This window comes from Heloderma suspectum, chromosome 1 (genome assembly GCF_057233095.1).
Source record: "Heloderma suspectum isolate Gila_16-S chromosome 1, 16-S_ref, whole genome shotgun sequence".
Lineage (NCBI taxonomy): Eukaryota > Metazoa > Chordata > Lepidosauria > Squamata > Helodermatidae > Heloderma > Heloderma suspectum.
The window spans coordinates 309,671,064-309,690,865 of NC_139458.1; positions in this window are offsets into that span (position 1 = coordinate 309,671,064).

The following is a 19,802-nucleotide window of genomic DNA, read 5'->3' on the forward strand; positions in this document are numbered from 1 at the left end:
TAGGCTACGTAATGATTTACGTAGCCTATCACGGCTAGATTTGCAAAGTCAGCCGTGATAGGCTACGTAAATCGTCACGTAGCCTATCACGGGTGACTTTGAAAAAAAAAAAAGCGCATACGCAAATGGCGGCGGCCCATGGGCGCCGCCATTTGCGTTCCTTATTTTGGCACGTCTAGTCTACGTAAAGATTTATGTAGACTATGGCAAAAATAAGGGCAACGCAAATAGTGTGCCCTTATTTTCGCCGTAGTCTACATAAATCTTTACGTAGACTAGACGTGCTAAAATAAGGAATGCAAATGGCAGTGCCCATGGGCCGCCGCCATTTGCATATGCGCTTTTTTTTTTTTTCAAAGTCACCCATGATAGGCTACGTGACGATTTACGTAGCCTATCACGGGTATGTTGTTGTTTTTTTTACTTTAGTTGTTTTTTTTTTGCAATGGCAGCGGCGGCAGCCGGTCGGGAGACCAGCCGCCGCCCCCGCCCCCGACGAACCGCCGCCGAACCACCGCCGGGACCCGCCGCCGTGAGGAACATTCGCCAAAGGTAAGTCCCGTCCCGGGGGGGCGGAGAATTTCACCGCCAATTTCGGGGGGCTGAATGCGTTGGCGTTCGGCCCCCCGAAGATTCGGGGAGAAATTCTCCACCATCCCTATTTTGAGAAGACTGCTGTGGACTGCTGGAGTGAAGATCGGTGGAGTGAACTGAGTAGAGACTGTTTTCTTTCTTTGGCCAGCAGAAAAATCGAGCTTCAGAGAGAAGTTTTATTTATATTTTTGTTGTGGACTCAAGCTGAAAGAAAGAACTTTGGGAGGCTATACTCTGTTTTGTTTTGGTGATAAGCGAATTTTTAGGCATATAAAATTATTATTAAGAAATTAAAATGATATATGTTAATTGTCCCCGTACAAGGCCATTGCTGTGAGTCCATTTAGAGAGCCTGAAGAAAAGTGTTACACTAGCACCACAATTCGGAGTCAGATTATGAATTTGGACTGATTAATATTCTCCCTTTTCTCTTGGTCAGCTACTTTATTACCTTATTCATTCTGGTTATCATGATTAGACATCTGAATCTTTTGCCAAAAGGAATAAGGGGATGTCTTGTTCACCACCACCCACAGCAGTTTCTGCGTGTGGTAGATGACTCAGATGACCTGTTTGCCTGGAACTTGCACTGCCATCAGCTAGGGATGTACAAACATACCCCAGCCTGGGTTCTCTGGGCACCCACTGAAGTGCTGTCCCCACTTGCCCCCCTCAGACCCGTACTTGAGCCCCCATGAGCTCCGCAAGTCACCCACGCTCACCTTGGGCCCTTCCAGTGAGTGCCTGCCATTTTGCCACCTTTTTTAATGAAAAAAGGGAGGATAAAAATGTGCATATTTAAATATGCATAGTTTGGGGCTGGAAAAGGTGCCAAAATGGCAGGCCCCAAACTGCTCATATTTAAGTATGCACATTTCAAGCTCCCTTTTCTCATTAAAATTTGGCAAAATAGGTCACGCTCACCAAACAGGTCGGGGCAAGTCCGGGAGGGCATGAGTGGGGGTGAGTGAGGGCAAGGGCTCAGCAGGCACAGTCCAGAGGTTGAGAGCAAGGGGCCCCCTGATGGACTCCTGGACCCAGTTGGGCATCCACAACATCCCTACCATCAGCACAGGACAAAAACAGCTATCACCTGAGATTTTATGCTAGAATAACAGCTGTAATACAACATGCAGATGTGATCACAGGGAACAAGTCAAGGAATGTGTGAGTGCCTTATTTTAGGAAAATGTGAATCACATATTTAATGATGTACTTGAGCAACATTAATCTCCTGCTAGGATATGCACAGAAATGGTGGCATAATCTGAGGCCAAAGACATTGCAGGAATCTCAAAATGGCTGATTCTCGATCTCGAATGGAAATTATTTAAACCTCCTGAAGTTGGGAACTAAAAGTCAACAAACATTTCAGATTCAGACTTTTATAGACAAGTATATTTTTCACACTATTGCAGTAATACTGACAATATTGTCATGACTAACTACAGTACTTGTAATATGAGAGAGCAAGAGAGAGAGACCAATCCAAAGACTTACCATAAAGAACTGTAAAGCTTTTACATACTTCAAGTCCTATGCCACTCCTCTGGGTGGGTATTCATGCACATTTGTCACTGTTTGCATAGACTTCTAGCTCCCACGCCACTAAAAGTATGTATAAGGTCTTCTGCTCATCTGCCTCTACTTCAGGCATGGCTGTTGCTATTCAGGGGACCTGGATCTACGGAGGCATGTTGTTTGTATGGTGTGGTCAGCACAGTCACAGATATTGTTATAAATACCTCTAGTGGTATAGAGGCAGCTTTTCCACTAGAGAATTCTGTACAAATATGAATATTAAAGCAATTCTTTCAGCATTGTCACAATCCTGTTAATTTAGATTTAACATGTACAACTGGAATATGTGAATTTAGAGGTGGGCATCCTGCCCTCTAGATGTTGTTGGACTGCAGCTCTGACCAGCCCTAACCAGCATAACCATTGATGGGACTTTCAACAACATCTGGAGAATCACAAGTTGCCCACCCTTGATTTACATTTTCAAGAAATCTGACTCCTATGCAACTTGTCAGTCTGATCTCAAAGAGCTGCTTTGTTGCAAATTTGGCACAAAGACAGGATTGTGGTGCTGCAGCTAAAATAGCTCATGCTCCCACCAGGAATGTTAGGGCATAGTCACCATCCAGTTCCCAGGCCAGTGGGAATGGATGTTCTGCTGGTGAACTGGAGCATCTGCTAATGCCTTCACTGCCACCATCTCCCCTTTCTCCTGTCCCAGATAACATGTATGGGCTGTCATGGGGGGGAAGGGAAGAGAAAGGAGATGGTGAGTATTTCAGCCACTCATTAGTATTTTGTACATGTTCACTGGAAGCATATGCAAAATACTCATCTTTTGCACATAGGGATTGGCGAACTCACCCGCGTCCACCTCAGATTCTGCCAGGCACCTGACCCTTTTCACCACACTGAGCAAGCTGCTGGCCAGTCCACAGGTGCCCAGGAAGAGGCATCCACCTGCCCACTCCCTCAGCAACTGCCATTTTGTGGAAAATGTCAGCTCCTTCTTTTTACTTAAAGGGGATTTTTACACAAGTGGCTGCCATAAAGGGGCCATTTATGCAAAATTGCAGCCAAGTCAGGCAAGTGTGGCGGTCCACAGACTGGAGTCTGGGACGCTGAGTGTGTGTGTGGGGAGGATTCACTGGACTCCACCACCCTCTCAGACTCCTGCAACATCCCTATTTGTGCATGTGCTCACACAGAGTGTATGAAAAAGACTGAACCTCTTTCAGGGAGAGCACACAGATGCTCATGTATCTCTACTGTGAATAAGGCAAAAGAGGGGATAAGAGGTGTGTGTGTGTGTGTGGTTGCTGCTGTTAATAATTTACATCAGTGGAATTCAATTGGTTCCCTTTTTCCATAGAAAAAGTAGGGATGTTGGAGAATTCCGCCAATTCCAGCACATTCGGCCCCCCCCAAAATCCATGACAGAACGAAGCTCCCTGCCCCACCACCCCGTGAAACGTGCACAAAACGGAGCACTTACCTGGTGCCGTTCGCGCTGCTTTGCAAATGGCAGCCGCATCTGCAACCACCATTTGCTTCTTCATTATTGCTGTGATAGGCTACTTAAATATTTACGTAGCCTATCATGGCAAAAGACAGGAGCACAAATGGCAGCTGCTACACCTTGCACCTGTCTTTCACCGTGATAGGCTATGTAAATATTTATAGCCTATCACGGCAAAAAAACAGGAACGGAATGCAAATAGCAGCCGCCGTAGCCACCGCCATTCGCGTTCCCTTTTTTTTGCTGTGATAGGCTACGTAAATATATACGTAGCCTATCACAGCAAAAGGCAGGGATGCAAATGGCGGCGGCTACGGCAGCTGCTATTTGCGTTCCTGCACAGCCCAGCGGCTGGATGTCCGGCTGCAGGTGGCCCTGGCTGATGGCTCTGCAGAGTCACTACGGAGCGGAGCTGGCCAGGGAGAATTTCGGGGGGAGGGACGGAGCGCCTCCCCCCTACCGCGGATGTCCCTGGACAAAAACAGGTAAGTGTTCCATATATCCCTAAGAAAAAGCATGATCAAAACCCTCTTTGTAGCTAAAGCAAAATTATTTATTAATAATAATAATAATCCAACTTAATGTAGTTCTGTATAAATTATAGTGAATATCCCATGCTGTAAGCTGCACAATTTCAGATTCAGAAAGAACTTTTCCTTCAAAGTAAAGTATTAACTCACACTAATGGATTCAGAATCCAGACCTTTTGTCAAAAAGTAAACAACCCCCAACTCTCTAGACTTATTTTCTTTATCAGTTACAGTTATTGCCGATGGCATTCTGCAAAGAGGAACAGAAACTATAATCACAGTTTCAGTAAAATATACAAAATGCTGAGCACACGAGGTGTTAAAAACCAGGTTACTAGAAAACAACTTCCCCCTTACAGGCTAAGTTTCTAGGTGGATGGCAAATAGGACATTGTACCTTTTCATGAGTGTGGTACAAATGATTCCTATAAAGCATCTTTGTGTCTATATGCATGGATCGATCAGCCCACTCCTCTTCTTGAAAATAAAAAGTGATGTTCTAACTGTTTTTGGTAGGTTGGTACCTTTGAACTCTATGAAGATTCTATGAGAAGAATCAGGTTCTTGCATCTTCTTCACCCTGGTTCTAAGGCCAAAAGTCCATCCTTCCCATGGAAGTAGTGTAAGACTTTGGCATGAGCCATATCAGTCTGAGATCTTGTATCAGTGTGTTCTACAAAATCTTATGTCAATGAGGAATGCACAGCAAGCCATTCCAGAAGACATATGAGCACTGTTCTTAGATGTTACTCTGAATGCATGCAAATAGAGGATAGATCACATTCACGCCTTCCTGCTGGCATCACCCCTACCACCATGTAGATTGGACATAATGTCTAAAAGAGCCCATATACATACACATGATGTGGGTAGATTCTGTGTGTATGATAGGGGACTCTGCACATTCATGTGTCCCCAACTGTGCGTATGAATTGCACATGTGTAGACTCTTTTAGACATGCTAAATGCATGTAGGGAGTGGGATGGGGCCAACAGACATGAACGCTCCACAGCGTTCAGAGTAATATCTGGAAAATGCTATGCTCCCATTTTACATTTATCAGTACATAATTCAGCGCACATTTAGAACTTTGCATAGTGGATTTCATGTGTTCCTGGAAGGATGCAAATTCAAACAGAGAATCTAACATGTGACTCACTCAGCACTCACAAGCTCCTAGACAATTTTCAGCTACTGTTATCAAAGTGCTTCTGGGAGGCTGCAGCTGTACAAGTGGAAAAGCCGAACTGATATTGAGTTCTACAAGAAATGATCACTGCAGAATCAGATGGTACATGTTATGTGAAGAAAAGCTTAAATGTGTGAACTAATTCTATATCTCATTTCTTGGAGACTTCTTGTTTGGTGACTTGCAGCTAATGTGTGAACTGATCGCATTGGAAAGTATTGCGCTCAAGCTGATATGAAGCTTTACCTGTGTGATGTCTGTTTCACAGTTGTGGTCATCATAATTTGATACTGCAATTATCAAATGAATTAATAAAGATGTGTGGACTTTCTGTGAGTCTGCTGCACTGCACACCACTTCCTTTTGCCTTGCAAGCTTCTATGCAGACTCACATAAATAATGCCATACAGGTGCAAAAGCAACTTCAAATTCAATATTAGTTTCAGATTCTAATACCACATCTGTATGCAATATCATCCAATATCAGTCCTAATTTTCTTTTATTTGGGAATACATGTATTTATAATACTTGTATACCACTTAATATATTGAGATCAATCCTATGGCCCCTAGCCAGCATCTGGGGGACCATAGGATTATTCAGATTCCTGCATCCGAGGTCAGAGACATTGCTTCAACCTTGGACCCAGGGATCCAAGCTCCCTTCCCCATCACAGCTGGTGCAGACAGAACTGCACCAGTGACCTCAGACAGAAGGGAAAGGGGGTGGTTCTGTGGGCAAGGAGGAGAGGAGACTGGGGTAGTGGAGATATAAGCTATCTCTATCCCTCCCCAGCCTCCATCCCTCCCCCCCACAGAGCCCTAGCTAGATGGGCAAAAACGCCCACCCTAGTGAAAATGCTGAGTGGGGACAGCATGGAGGCAAAGATCAGCTCTGCGCTGCTTCTGTTCTGCATAGGATTCCCATCAGCCTTTGAGTTCAGAGGCTGATGGGAATCCCAATAGGATTGTGCCCTTAAATAAATCCCTAAGTGGTTCACATTAAAATACAACTTATAAACTACAACGTGGCAACAAGATAACAATAAGAATTAAAAACACTAAGTACATTGAAAAACATTACATCATCATAACAATAAAACAAAGTGGTAACAAAGTCACCCAATGGTCATAGAAAGCCTGTGTGTGTTTTCAAGAGGCATTTAAACTTGCCACCATTTCTGTCTCTCGAATCACATGTGGGAGTGTTCCAAAGGGCATTTGCCACAACTGAGAAGCCCAACTTACACATCACTACCTGGTGTCATTTCATTGACTGTGGAATGATCAGTAACAACACCTCAGAAGATCTCAGGGGTCGACTGACACACACACACACACACACACACACACACACACACAGAGTCAGGGCCAGAAATTATAGTGGAACAAGGATAACTGTTTTGGCATTTGGCCTCTGTACACCACCACATTGAAGTTGAAAGGAAACACACCCAGATGGGAGCCAAGTCAGCACTTTCAGATGTAATTCAAGGGTTTGACAAAAGTGGAGCACTAACCATTCAGGAAGGACAGCCAGTGGCATACACACACTCCCATCGTTGGTGGCTCATAAGTAATGGAACGAATGGCTGGCAAGCAGCTGCATGGCCAGGTGTGGCCTGTTTCCTGGGTACCCCATGACCAATCAAGCAGATAAAAGGCCTGGAGGTGGTTCTGAGGGTTACATTTGCATTTGGTAGCTGTTCACTGGAACTCCCAACATGAGGTCCAAAGAGGTGTCCATGAGAGTGAAGGAGGCCATCATTAGGCTGAGGAAACAAAATAAACCCATCAGAGAGATAGCAAAAACATTGGGAGTGGCCAACACAACAGTTTGGAACATCCTGAAAAAGAAGGACTTAACTGGCAAGCTCAGCAACAGCAAAAGTCCTGGAAGACCATGGAAGACAACTAAAATGGATGACCGCAGAATGCTGCTCATGGTGAAGAGGAACCCTTTCACAACATCTAGCCAGTTCAAGAATGCTCTTGAGGAGGTAGGCATGTCATTGTCAACATCTACAGTCAAGAGACAGCTTTATGAATGTAAATACAGAGGCTTCACAACAAGGTGCAAATCACTGGTAATGCTCAAGAACAGACAGGCCAGATTAGCCTTTGCCAGCAAACACCTAAAAAAGCCTGCCCGGTTCTGGAATAAGATTCTTTGGACTGATGAAACCAAGATTAATTTGTACCAGAATGTAGGGATGTACGAAATCCCTACCTGGCTCCAACCCGGGCAATCCGTGTGTGGGGGGGAAGGCGCTCCGTCCCTCCCCCTGGAATCCTCCCCGGCTGGCTCTGCTCCGCAGTGGCTCTGAGGAGCCACCAGCCAGGGTTGGCCGTAGCCAGAGTTCCAGCCATGGCCGGGCTGCTGCAGCTGCAAGTGGTGGCCATTGTAGTGGCTGCCATTTGCGCCCCTCCTCTTTGCCATGATAGGCTACGTAAACGTAGCCTATCATGGCTTACTGCAAAGACGCAAATGGCGGCCGCTACGATGGCCGCCATTTGCAGCTGCAGCAGCCCGGCAGCGGCCGGGAGACCAGCCTGAGCCGCCACTGTCGCCACATCTGCAGCTGCATCCGCTGCCACCACCGCATCCACTGCCAGAGCCACCGGAGCCGCCACCAGGTACGTTCCATCCTGGGGGGATTCTGTGGGGTGGCGGGGTGGGGAAGGCCATTCCGCCACGGATTCCAGGGGTCTGGATTCTAAAGCATCCAGCCTCACTGGAGTCCATGGCAGAATTCTCTGACATCCCTACCAGAATGATGGGAAGAGAAAAGTATGGAGAAGCAAAGGAACAGCTCATGATCCAAAGCATACCACATCATCTGTCAAACATGGTGGAGGCAGTGTTATGGCATGGGCAAGTATGGCTGCCAATGGAACTTGGTCACTGGTGTTTATTGATGACCTGACTGCTGATAAAAGCAGCAGGATGAATTCTGAAGTGTATAGGGCTATACTTTCTGCTCAGATTCAGCCGAATGCTGCCAAACTGATAGGACGCCGCTTCATATTGCAGATGGAGAATGACCCAAAACATACAGCAAAAGCTACCCAAGAGTTTCTCAAGGGAAAGAAGTGGGATGTTCTTCAATGGCCAAGTCTGTCACCTGATCTCAACCCAATAGAGCATGCTTTTCACTTACTGAAGACAAGACTGAAGGCAGGAAGACCCACAAACAAGCAGCAGCTGAAGGCAGCTGCAGGAAAGGCTGGCAAAGCATCTCGAGGGAGGAAACTCAGCATTTGGTCGTGTCCATGGGTTCCAGACTTCAGGCAGTCCTTGACTGCAAAGGATTTTCATCCAGGTATTAAAGGCAATCCTTAAGTTTGAAATGATGTTGGTTTGTTCCATTATTTATGAGCCACCAACGATGGGGGGTGGTGTATGCCACTGGCTGTCCTTCCTGAATGGTGAGTGCCCCACTTTTGTCAAACCCCTTGAATTACAGCTTGAAGTCCTGACTTCACTCCCATCTGGGTGTGTTTCCTTTCAACTTCAATGTGGTGGTGTACAGAGGCCGACTGTCAAAACAGTTATCCTTGTTCCAATTTTTCTGGCCCTGACTTTATATGAAAATGTTCAGCTAGGCATCCTACTCCTGAGTCATTTGAGGCTTTGTATGTCAACCACAAAACCTTGCTCATGGCTCAGTGACTAATAGGTAGCCAGTGCAGTTCCTTTAACACAGGTGTAATATGTGTATATCTAGGTGCCCCACTGAGCATCCTAGGTGCTGCATGCTGCACTAGCTGTAGGTTCCAAACCAGGCACAAAGCCAGCCACACTTAGAGCCCATTATCATAGTCTAATTATGAGGTTACCACGGCAGCTCATTACCAATGCTGGTAATGGGCACTCCAAGCCACTGAGGTCACTTGGGTTTCTAGTGATAATGGTGGATCCAGGAGCACTCCCAGACTATGTACCTGTTCCTTCAGAGGGAGTGCAATCCCATCCAGAACAGGCAAACCACCCGGTTCCTGGACCTTGGGAACCACCTTTGCCCTGTCAGGATTCAGCTTCAGTTTGTTAGCCCTCATCCAGCCCATAACTGCATTCAGGCACTGGTTGAGAATGTGCACAGCCTCCCTAGTTCAGATGATACAGAGAAATAGAGCAGTGTGTCATACTGATGACACCTTGCCTCAGATCTCCTAATGATAGCTCCAGCGGCTTCATATAAATGTTAAACAACATTGGGGACAGAATAGTGACCCTTGTACCCTGCAGTTCAAACACCAGGGGGTCAGGGCACAGTCACCCAATGTTATTCTCTGAAACTGACACCATAAGTAAGACCTGAACCACCATGGTGCAACCAACGCCCAGCTGACAGACCTGCTCCAGGAGGATACCGTAGTCAGTGGTATTGAAAGTTGGAGAAGAATTAGCAGGGTCACACTCCCACATCCTTCTCCCAAAGATGGTCATCCATCAGGGTGGCTGAGGCCAATTCCATATATTTAGCATAGGTCCAATAACTGAGGCTGGCCTTTGTAATCTATATTTGTGTACTAACTACATTTATACAGTATCTAGTCTATTCCTCCAAGTAGCTCAAGAGGGCATATATGGTTCTTCCACACTCTATTTTATCTCACAACAACACTGTCAGGAATGTTAAGACAGAGATAGCGCCTTGCCCAAGCTCCTTCAGTGAGTCTTGTGGTTGAATGGGGATTTGAACCTGGGTTGCTGAAGTCCTAGACCAATTCTCCAACCACTACACCACACTGGGTTTCAACCTGGAAGATGAAATATGGAATATCTCATGAAATATGGAACATGCATAGAAAATTCCCATGAAACAAGGTGCAGCTTAATGCAAGATGGAGAATGTATTCCTAATATAGTTTTTAAACATACAGGGCTAAATTAATTGTTATGCAATCAGACTTGTTCATGCAGCAGTGAGAGTTTTCCTTCCTCTTCTGCCCCCTGTAGCCCTCAAAGCTGCTCCTGAAAATCACCCAGAGCAGATTTGGGGGGCCACACAGAGGAGAGGGTGAATTTGATCCATCAGTGGTAGTGGAAGGACATCATTGGAAACAACCCACATTTTCCGGAGTTGAGATATTCTTGGATCTTTCTACTAAGTTATTTTCTCTAGGTAGTGGCTAACTAACAGGACAGGAGGTTAATGTAATACTTATGGAAAGCTGTGTTTCCCCAAGACACTGTTGCCTCTACAATTCACAGTATAAGATCATGGCTGAATTAATGTTAGAAGTGTTGTAATGCAAGGGATATAGGAACACTCACTGTTTCCTGCCGGTCCACCTTTGCTCTTAGTTCGTCAGCAGGACCATGAGAACATGGAGGACAGCAGCTACACTGTTTTCTCCTCAAGGGAAGTCAAGTCGGGAAATATTGGTAAGGTTGTCACTTGAGAGGGACCCATGGAGAATAGCAGCAGAGCGAGAAGAGCAAAGCAAACTCTGAATGGAAACATCTCTAAGCAATAAACCAACCTCTGTTGTGTCCTGCAGCGCATAAGTTGCCATGGTGCTCCATGTGCTGGAGAATGAAATAAAAATAGGCTATGCTAGACGAAAAGTATCCATGACAGACTATACAAGGGGGATATGCTACAGTGAGGCAATGAGGCATAAATAGAGGAAGAAGCATCTACAGACACAACCGTATGTCTCTGAGGTGTTTTGATGCAAAACACAGCCAAGCCATGTCCCCGATACCTCAGACCTCAGAGTGCTATTTAATTATCACATGGCAACCAACCCCCTGTGGTAATTTTACTGCTATTAGAAAACAATTGCATCATGGGAAACAACAAACATTGTTGATGCTGGAAGAAAAGGACATTTATAACTGAGGATAGCAGCAGTTACTGTTTGGTTTTGAGGAGGGATAATAGAAGGAAGAGAAATCTGATATTAAGCACAGTTCAGAGTTCCATAAGGTCAATAGGACCTACTTCTGAGTAAGCATACATGGGACTGCATTGTTAGAACTTTCTACCAGGCAATTTACTTTTCATTTTAAAACATTAGGGAAATTAGATGGCCTTCCAATAGAGGCTGGTGGTTTCTATTTCAGTGGGGCAATGAATGTGCTCTGCGTTTCAGTCAAACCCAGTCAGTACTCTAAAGGAGCTATCCAAAGTGCTTAACCCTATTCCCAAAATGGCTCCAATGCCTTGGGCAGCTCTTTTAGAGTTCTGACTGGTTCCGACTGAACCCCAGAGCGGGTTAATTGCCCTATTCAAATAAGAGCCACCAGCCTCCATTGCAGCCTTCAGATGCAGCCTCCAGTCCTGCAGAAGTTCTTTTTCTGTGATAGAAGCGAGGGCTGTGTGGGAATGATGCAACCATGTAGTTGGGGCTGATTGCATGGACCATTTCCATGGATAGGGCTGGCCCTACCATTAGGCAGAGTGAGGCAACTGTCTCAGGTGCGGGTGGGGGCAGGGAATGGCAGCATGATGTTGGAAGACAGAGGTGTGTGTGTGCCACATGGCCTGCCATGCACTCCCAAGAGCTTTGGCTATTGGGCAGTATAGAAATGTAATAAATAAATAAATTGATTGATTGATTGATTGATTCACTGGTCTGCTGCTCTCAGGGACAGTGGAAGAGGATGTCCCATTACCAGCAGTGAGGTGAGATTCAACTGACATTTCTGATGACTTCTCTGCATGGAATAGGGAGACACACCATCTTCCTTTTCTCTCAGGCAACGAAATGTCTTGGACCCATGGAATCAAGTCCCATTGGCTGGTGGTTCCATCCAAAGGGTAACGTGTTTTCTTAGGAAACAGATTCTACATTACTTACAAGAAATAATGTTTAAAACTGCCTCAGTTTTAATTGAACTGATCTGCATCCTCTGGGATCTTGCCTGCCAGCTCTTCACTCTTACAAGGAAACACATGAAGTGAAAGATATAATTAATCAGGCAATGTACTTTCATTATAATAATCATCCTCTTAAGCACTTTGTATATCAGCTTCCCACAGAGAATCAGTGTGGTTTTTAATATATTAAAGTTCATAACACATCACAACAATACAATAAGATATCTCTATTAGGGAGGTGGAACAATGGAGGTAAAACAGAGGAGATCACTTGACCACTGTCACAGGAAGTATTTGTTAGGAGCAATGGCTGTACTCTCATAGTTCACTGGAAGCCTAAAACTTGCCCAGACCCTAAGATCATCTTCAGCGGTTCTGCTCTGGGAGCCCCTGCCAAAGGAAGTGAGGTGGGTGGCAGGAAGAGAGCCTTTTCTGCTGTGGCACCCCACTTGTGGAATCAGGTCCCTAGGGGGGTTGCCTGGTACCTACATTGTACTCTTTCCAGCGCCAGGTGAAGACCTTTTATTTTCCCAAGAATTTCAGTCTTTAAGCGTTCGAGTCTTTTAGCTGTGTTGTTTTATACTTGTTACTGATTTTAAATCTCTGCATTGCTGCTAGGTTTTATTCTGGTTGTACTTTATACTGTACTTTTAAGCTTTTATATTTTATACTGTTTTTATTCTATACATTGTGGTTTTAATTTTTGAGAATCGCCCAGAAAGCTTTGGCTATTGGGCAGTATAGAAATGTAATAAATAAATAAATTTGATATTTTGTGTGCAAATCATAAGGTCCATAATGCCTCCATCTCACAGGTACACAGGAACCTGCCTTACACCAACTCAGACCATTAGCTCAGTATTTGTCTACATGGACTACGTCGTGGCTCTCCATGATATCAGATGAGCGTCTTTCCAAGCCTTGCTTGAAGATGCCAGGGATTGAAACTGGGACCTTCTGAATGCAAAGCATTGCTGTATCACTGAGGTATGCTCCCTCCCCTCTACTGAGCTACAGTCAACCACTTGGTCACTCCTGTCCTGATGCTCAATAATTCTTGATAAACGGCAGCAGAGTTAAGCCCTCAGGGAAGGCTGGCTATGCATCATCTGTGCATGAGTTACTGCTCAAAGCCTGCCCTCTTCTAATCAAAAGGCAACCAAGAAAAATAGAGGACGGTCTCCATTGAAAGTAGGTAATTCTTATCCCTACACATTCTAAGGGCCGAATTACATGAGTTAACAGAGATATGTGGTTAAATATCCCATCACTTAATTTTGGGGTAGCAATAAAAAAAGCAACTCCTGGGGTTCAGATTGGAATCACATGCTGAGGGAGGAGGGCTTATTGGTTGGCTTAGGGTTTATTGATTGATTGCTACTATTCTTTTGGTTGCTCATTTTAAATGGGATTTTATATGTTGGATTTTGTTTTATCCCTGTTGATATGATAGCAGTAGACTGCCTTGGATGCTTTGAAAGGCAGAAAGGTAGAGTATAAATATTTTAAATAATCTGGATCAACACACCAGCATCACTGGGTCTCAGCCATTCTTCACACATCGTATGGTTTAGGCTCACGCTCCTGCTTTGGCTGCCGGGAGTATAGTGCAGTGGGTAGAGTTTCTGCCTAGAAGACAAATGTGCAAATCCCTGGTCAGCAATGAAGTTCACTGGGTGACCTTGGACTGATCATTCGCTTTCTGCTTGACCTATCACACGGGGTTTTTTCTAATGTAAAATATGAGGAGAACCATGTACATAGAACCATGGACAGGCTGCTTAACAAGATCAGCCTCGGATGGCCTTCTTTCTGTCCCATCAGCCAGGACAGCTAGACTGGTGGGGGCGAGGGAGAGGGCATTCTCTGTGGTGGCCCCCACTCTGTGGAACTCCCTCCCTAGGGAACTCTGCCATGCCCCCTCTTTAATGAGCTTCCGTCATGCATTAAAAACGTGGTTGTTCAGGCAGGCATTTGGGGTGGGTTAGGGTATTTTAGAAAATGTTTTTATTGTAGAATTTTATTGTTTTGAACTGTTTTATTGTATGCTGTACATAGCCCAGAGTGGCTGGGTGACCAGCCAGATGGGTGATTAATAAATTTAATAATAAATAAATAAAATAAAATGTACACCAGCCTAAGCTCTTTAGAGGAAAAGTAAGATACAAAAGAAATGAAATGAAAATGAAGTGTATACTTGGACATATAATGTATGGATGGGACAATGCATCTTTGGAGTCATCTTTATAATACTGGTACACTGATCAGAGATCCAAATTGGCCTCAGCTCAATGGGGCTGTTTGATACACAGAGCACAAAGCAGCTTAATACTCTTGCTATTAACGTTCAAACCACACTGAAAACACTTCATTAAACAGCTTACTGCAGTATAATTGTTTAATAATATTTTGATTAGGTTATTTAGTCGACAATCCTTGTTGTAAAACATTGTCTTGCATCAGGTGACTCATTGGCAAAAAGCAATAGCAAAATGCTCCAGCCGGTCTTATTAAAGGAAAAGAAAAAAAAATGAACAGAGAGTTTCTCCCTTTGCACTTCAAGGGAATCTATCTTTTATGCCCTGAAGACACTAGTATTATATTCCTTAATGTAGTGAAGGAGGTCCAAAACTACAAAGCAAGGGCCTCCCTTTCCCTCAAGAGACATTAACATTTCTTTAATCCTCAGCAGTACCTCTCCTGAATAGAATGAGTAGATTTATTTATTTTTTGTCTAAATTGTTTCATACTTGGCTAGGCTAGATGTTTTCATGCATTGTTCTAGGGTGGGAAAATGTGTTGGTGGGGTCATCTCCCATCACTTCAGCCAGCATGGCCCATGATCAGGGGTGAGTGGAGTTGTAGTCCAACAACATCTGGAGGACCACAGGATCCCTACAGCTGTTCAAGGGAATCCTGGAGCTCCTCAATGAGAAGATTAGTAATGGTCACCAAATTTCATTGGAAGACAGGTTGCCCAATTCGACAGGGAAGTGTTATGCAGTCTGATTTCACTCAGGACAATGAGGAGGCCTAAAATGACAGGACAGAGCTCTATATTAACTGTGCCCACTGTATACTAAACCCTAGAACCTGCAATGTACAATCGTTTTGAGACAATATGTACAAAAACACACATATATTCACTGTTAAACAACATACTAATAAATGTATTATTATTACATATATATATATATATATATATATATACACACACATATATAAATATAAATATAAAACAATGAATTCAATATAATGATTTCGTGACATTTATCTATTGTGTATAAGGTGTCTATAATATTGGATAGGATACATGTCACCTTTTGTCAGCAAAGGGGGAGTGGATCCAGCAGAAGCTTCCACAAACAGGTAGGGCAGGAGACCATTTTTGTCAATTCACCATTGCCTCTCCACCTTCACCACCTCCCACACTGTTCTGGAAGGTCCCCTAACCTTCTGGAGCATTTTCAAGGGGTTTTAGAGGGGGTGGGGAGCTGAGATGTAATAGTGCCCCATTCCATGTGTGGAACCCTGTTCATTTATCTGTTTGTACCTGCTTGTCCATAAAGTATGCCAACAAAGTAACAGAACAAACAATGTAAAATATCTGCATTATACAATTGATCAACTTTGGAACTAAAACAAACAAACAAAAACAAAAAATGTTTCTAACACAAGAATGTAAGGAAGTTGTTGTGTTTTTTTTTTTGCAAATGAAATGTCATCTCAGGATACTGTTTCCCTTTCATTCTTCAGCAGTTACCCTGTATGACAAAACTGAGACATAACCATGAGGATTGCAGCATCAACGTTTTACAATTTCCCATTGTTGTACCTCAATTTCACTAATTGGGAGTTTTGTTTTAAAGCATGAGTAAAATACAGAGGAATGGGGGGGACCCCAATACAAATTGACCAGGAAAACTTACTTTTAGCTATAAAATTTGAACTTCCAGTATTCAAAAATATAGCAAGCCTTAATTATTTCTGTACTGTCAGGCTTCCTCTTGCATAAAACGGAATGTATTGAAACATCCATACAGTAAACTGTCCCTCTCGTCAAACCAAGAAATGCCAGGGCACTTGCAAGTGGTTCTTGTCTACGTCTAGCAAGCATTGATTTCTAACCAGCTGTCTATTACTAGACAGGCAGCAAATATCCAATGAAGGCTTTGTTCACATTCACATTTTTTAACTGTCATGTATCCTTACACTGAATCTTGTTGCATCCTGCACTGATGCTGGAAGATGGAATGGTAGGGAATGTGAGGTGACAGGATGGTGAACCATCAAGGTGGTATTCCTTTTCTCAGTTCCTTGGCTCAATCTGGGTTCCTTTTGCTATTTAAATTTCAAAATTCACATCTGCACTTGCTTTAAGAATCTTGCTTTGCTTGAAGCATCTTGATATTTCAAGTCTGAAATGTAGCTCTGGTTGTATTGTGCCAAACATCTTTGTTCTAGTGTTGGGCAAACTCTCAGCTTGGTTCAGAATTGTCTTGATATTGACTAGCTTGCTTTAGACAGTACCAAGACAATTCTGAAGCAAGCATTTGGGGGAGTGGGGGAGAAAGCTTATGTTTCCAAGAGCTATCTCCTGGCTTGAAAATTTGTGTATATGCCCGGATGATACCACACATGTGTTTTTTATGGTGACCTCAAAGGAATTGCATTTCTCAGCACTAGCAATGGGGGAACATTTGTTCAGTTCACATTTTAATGTGAATGTGTCTAATCCACACTTCCTGAACCAATATGTAGAGCAATGTGTGTTCATACCTAGATATTCTCATTTTTCTGAATTTTGCAATGCAGTTCTCCAGTCAAAAACTGCATGCAAAAGAAGTGTATATCAGGGGCAACTGTGCACAATAATGTGTTGCATAGTGAAAATAACATATAAAATGCATTTGTATCAAGGATAATTGCTTGCAAAAATGCCTATATAAAGCCAAATTGCATAAAAAATGCATATATTGGGGATAATGCTCACAAAATGTGTACTCATTTTCCTGCAGACTTCAAAAACAACAGCAAACAAACTGATGTGGAATGGGATGAAACAAATGAACAAAACCAAAATTGACACATTCATCCATCCCTACCCAGCATCAATCATAAAGACAACCATTTGGAAATTTACTCCTCAGCACCACCACCTCTCCCTCCACAACAGCAATACTTACCCAATTGGTAACAATTTCCAGAAGAGTAATGCTATTAGTCTGTTGAAAGGGAGTTGGTTGCAGAACCCCACAAAATGCTTGCAAGAAATAATCAGTGACCCAAGAGGGTACTCACCAAGCAAAAGGCTGCATGACCCAGGGGTCTAGCTATGTAACTTACAGCAATCAGGAAGACTTTTATCAAGAGTGAAGGTTTCACCTTAAAGAACTTCTGTTCATTCACCTACAAAGCAGCTGGCCTTGTACATAACACAGTCTCATGGCTATTGATAAGAGGTTTAACTAGAACTTCACTGAAAGTGAGGAGCTAATATTAAAGAACTTCCAATATGCATCTACAAAGCAGCCCGGACACTTTGAACACTGACCACACATGTGCATAATATATCCGAGCATTGCAATCTGGACAAATTTGTATACTTATTATTATGAACTTCAGTGACATCTCTGTTCTATTCACTGCCACCTATTCCTATGAGAGAGACAGAAGGAACTACGTTATACCAAATCCCAAGTAGATTCATGATAAGAATGCTACAAATAGTTTTTATATTCTAAAGGCTGGAGATAGAACTTGAAGGTAGAAAGCACTGAATATCTAGAAATGTTATGCTGCTTTTGTTGGAATGGGATCATGTGGAATCCCAAATTTGGATTAGAGGCCTTTACCTCTTTTCCCTTAAGATTCAAAATTGATGTACCACATAACTGGCATCCTCCAGATAAAGTTCTAATTTTACATTTAAACTGTTATTACCAGGGCAGCATCAGATCAATGACGAATAAAAGTGATTTCAGTGGGGTGTGTTGGTGGGGTGTGTTTTGCTTCTTAGTAAGGTTTAAGGATCTGCTCCTGAGAATATTAGGAGTATTTGCTGTGGTTACTTTTTGTATCTCATAATAACTATAGCAATGTTGCCAGTAATGATGTGTGGAAAATTCTCAGGATGCCTCAGAAACCATCTGGGTTTTGAGAACAGTCCTATCAAATACTAAAAACACAGAACAACTAAACACCAAAAACTTTAGGTTTAAACAAACAAAAAACCTAACACCCAACCAAAAGGGATGCTCTAAATCCCAGGTGATATTTTCACTATGGCTTCCATCCCCAAAAGTACCTTTGGGAAGGGGAAGAAGTACAGAGGGCTCATTGGACAGGCCTGACTGACAGTGTTCTGAGCTGAAATGACAGTTGTGAACATTCTCAACCTATAATTTTTGCCTAGAATTCCCCCCGTCCCACAACAAATCCAACATAAAAATGATGTTGTAGTTGATATCTACAAAAAAGAAGTGATGGACTTATGCTGCAATCCTATACCCACTTACCTGGGCATATACCCCATTTAATTCAATGAGACTTTTTTCTAAGTAGACATGTACAGGATTGCATAGTTTGTCAGCAATCCTATACACCGTTACCTTGGCATAGGTCCCATAACACTCAATAGGACTTACTCCTTAGTAGGGAGGCATAGGTTTGCACTTTTACAGTACAATCCTATAAGTGTCTACTGTTAGCCCCACTGAGTTCAATCAAGCTTACTACCAGGTGTGAGAGCAGGAGTGAAGCCTTAATAATAATGAGCAATGAAAACAAAACATTAAGCAAATGCATTCTTGAATGGACAAAGTAAAATTTAAGTTGGTTAAAAATGGCAGAAATAATGTGGCAAAGCAAATGAACTAAATAATGTATAAAGATAGAGAGCTGGCTTCCCAAGAGCTACTAGAAACAGTGAAAAAACAAAACAAAAACAGGACAGTCAGACTAAGTTGAAATCTGCATACTTAATATAATTACCACAGTGGTCAATAAGTTAATTGATGTTTGTGGTACACTAGAAATCGAATATATGACCCATTCCAAAGATCAGTAGAGACTAAACACTATTAAATATACCCAGAAATTAAGACAGTTGGTATGTTCACACAACTAAATATATGTAATTCACATTGGAAAGACAAGGAATACTGCAGTCCTATCAAGTCTGCAAATATATATGTGACATACGGTTCCAGTGGGGAATCCCTGATTGCTTGGCAAAGCCTCTTATATCTTCCAGTTTGTGCTGCTTTCCTCCCAGCATGCCAGCAGCTAAGCTGTGGACAGGATTGAAAGTTTTAGCATGATATTATAGGGTCGTAATTACAAGAACAACAATAAAATTGAGCCTGTCTTTACACTGCAGGATATGTTTAGTTATTTTCTCTATCCAAAAGTTAAAAAAACGTAGCCAACCAAGAAGTGATTAACACACAAAGCAATTCCCTGCGGTGTAGAATTAAACCATTTTTATTATATTGTCTTGAGGCATTGGCCCAAATAAACTATAATGGAAGCTCATTTTATAAAGGCCAATGGATTATTTTAACTTTCTGAATATTATCAGACATGCAGACGCAGCCTATGCATGGTTACTTAG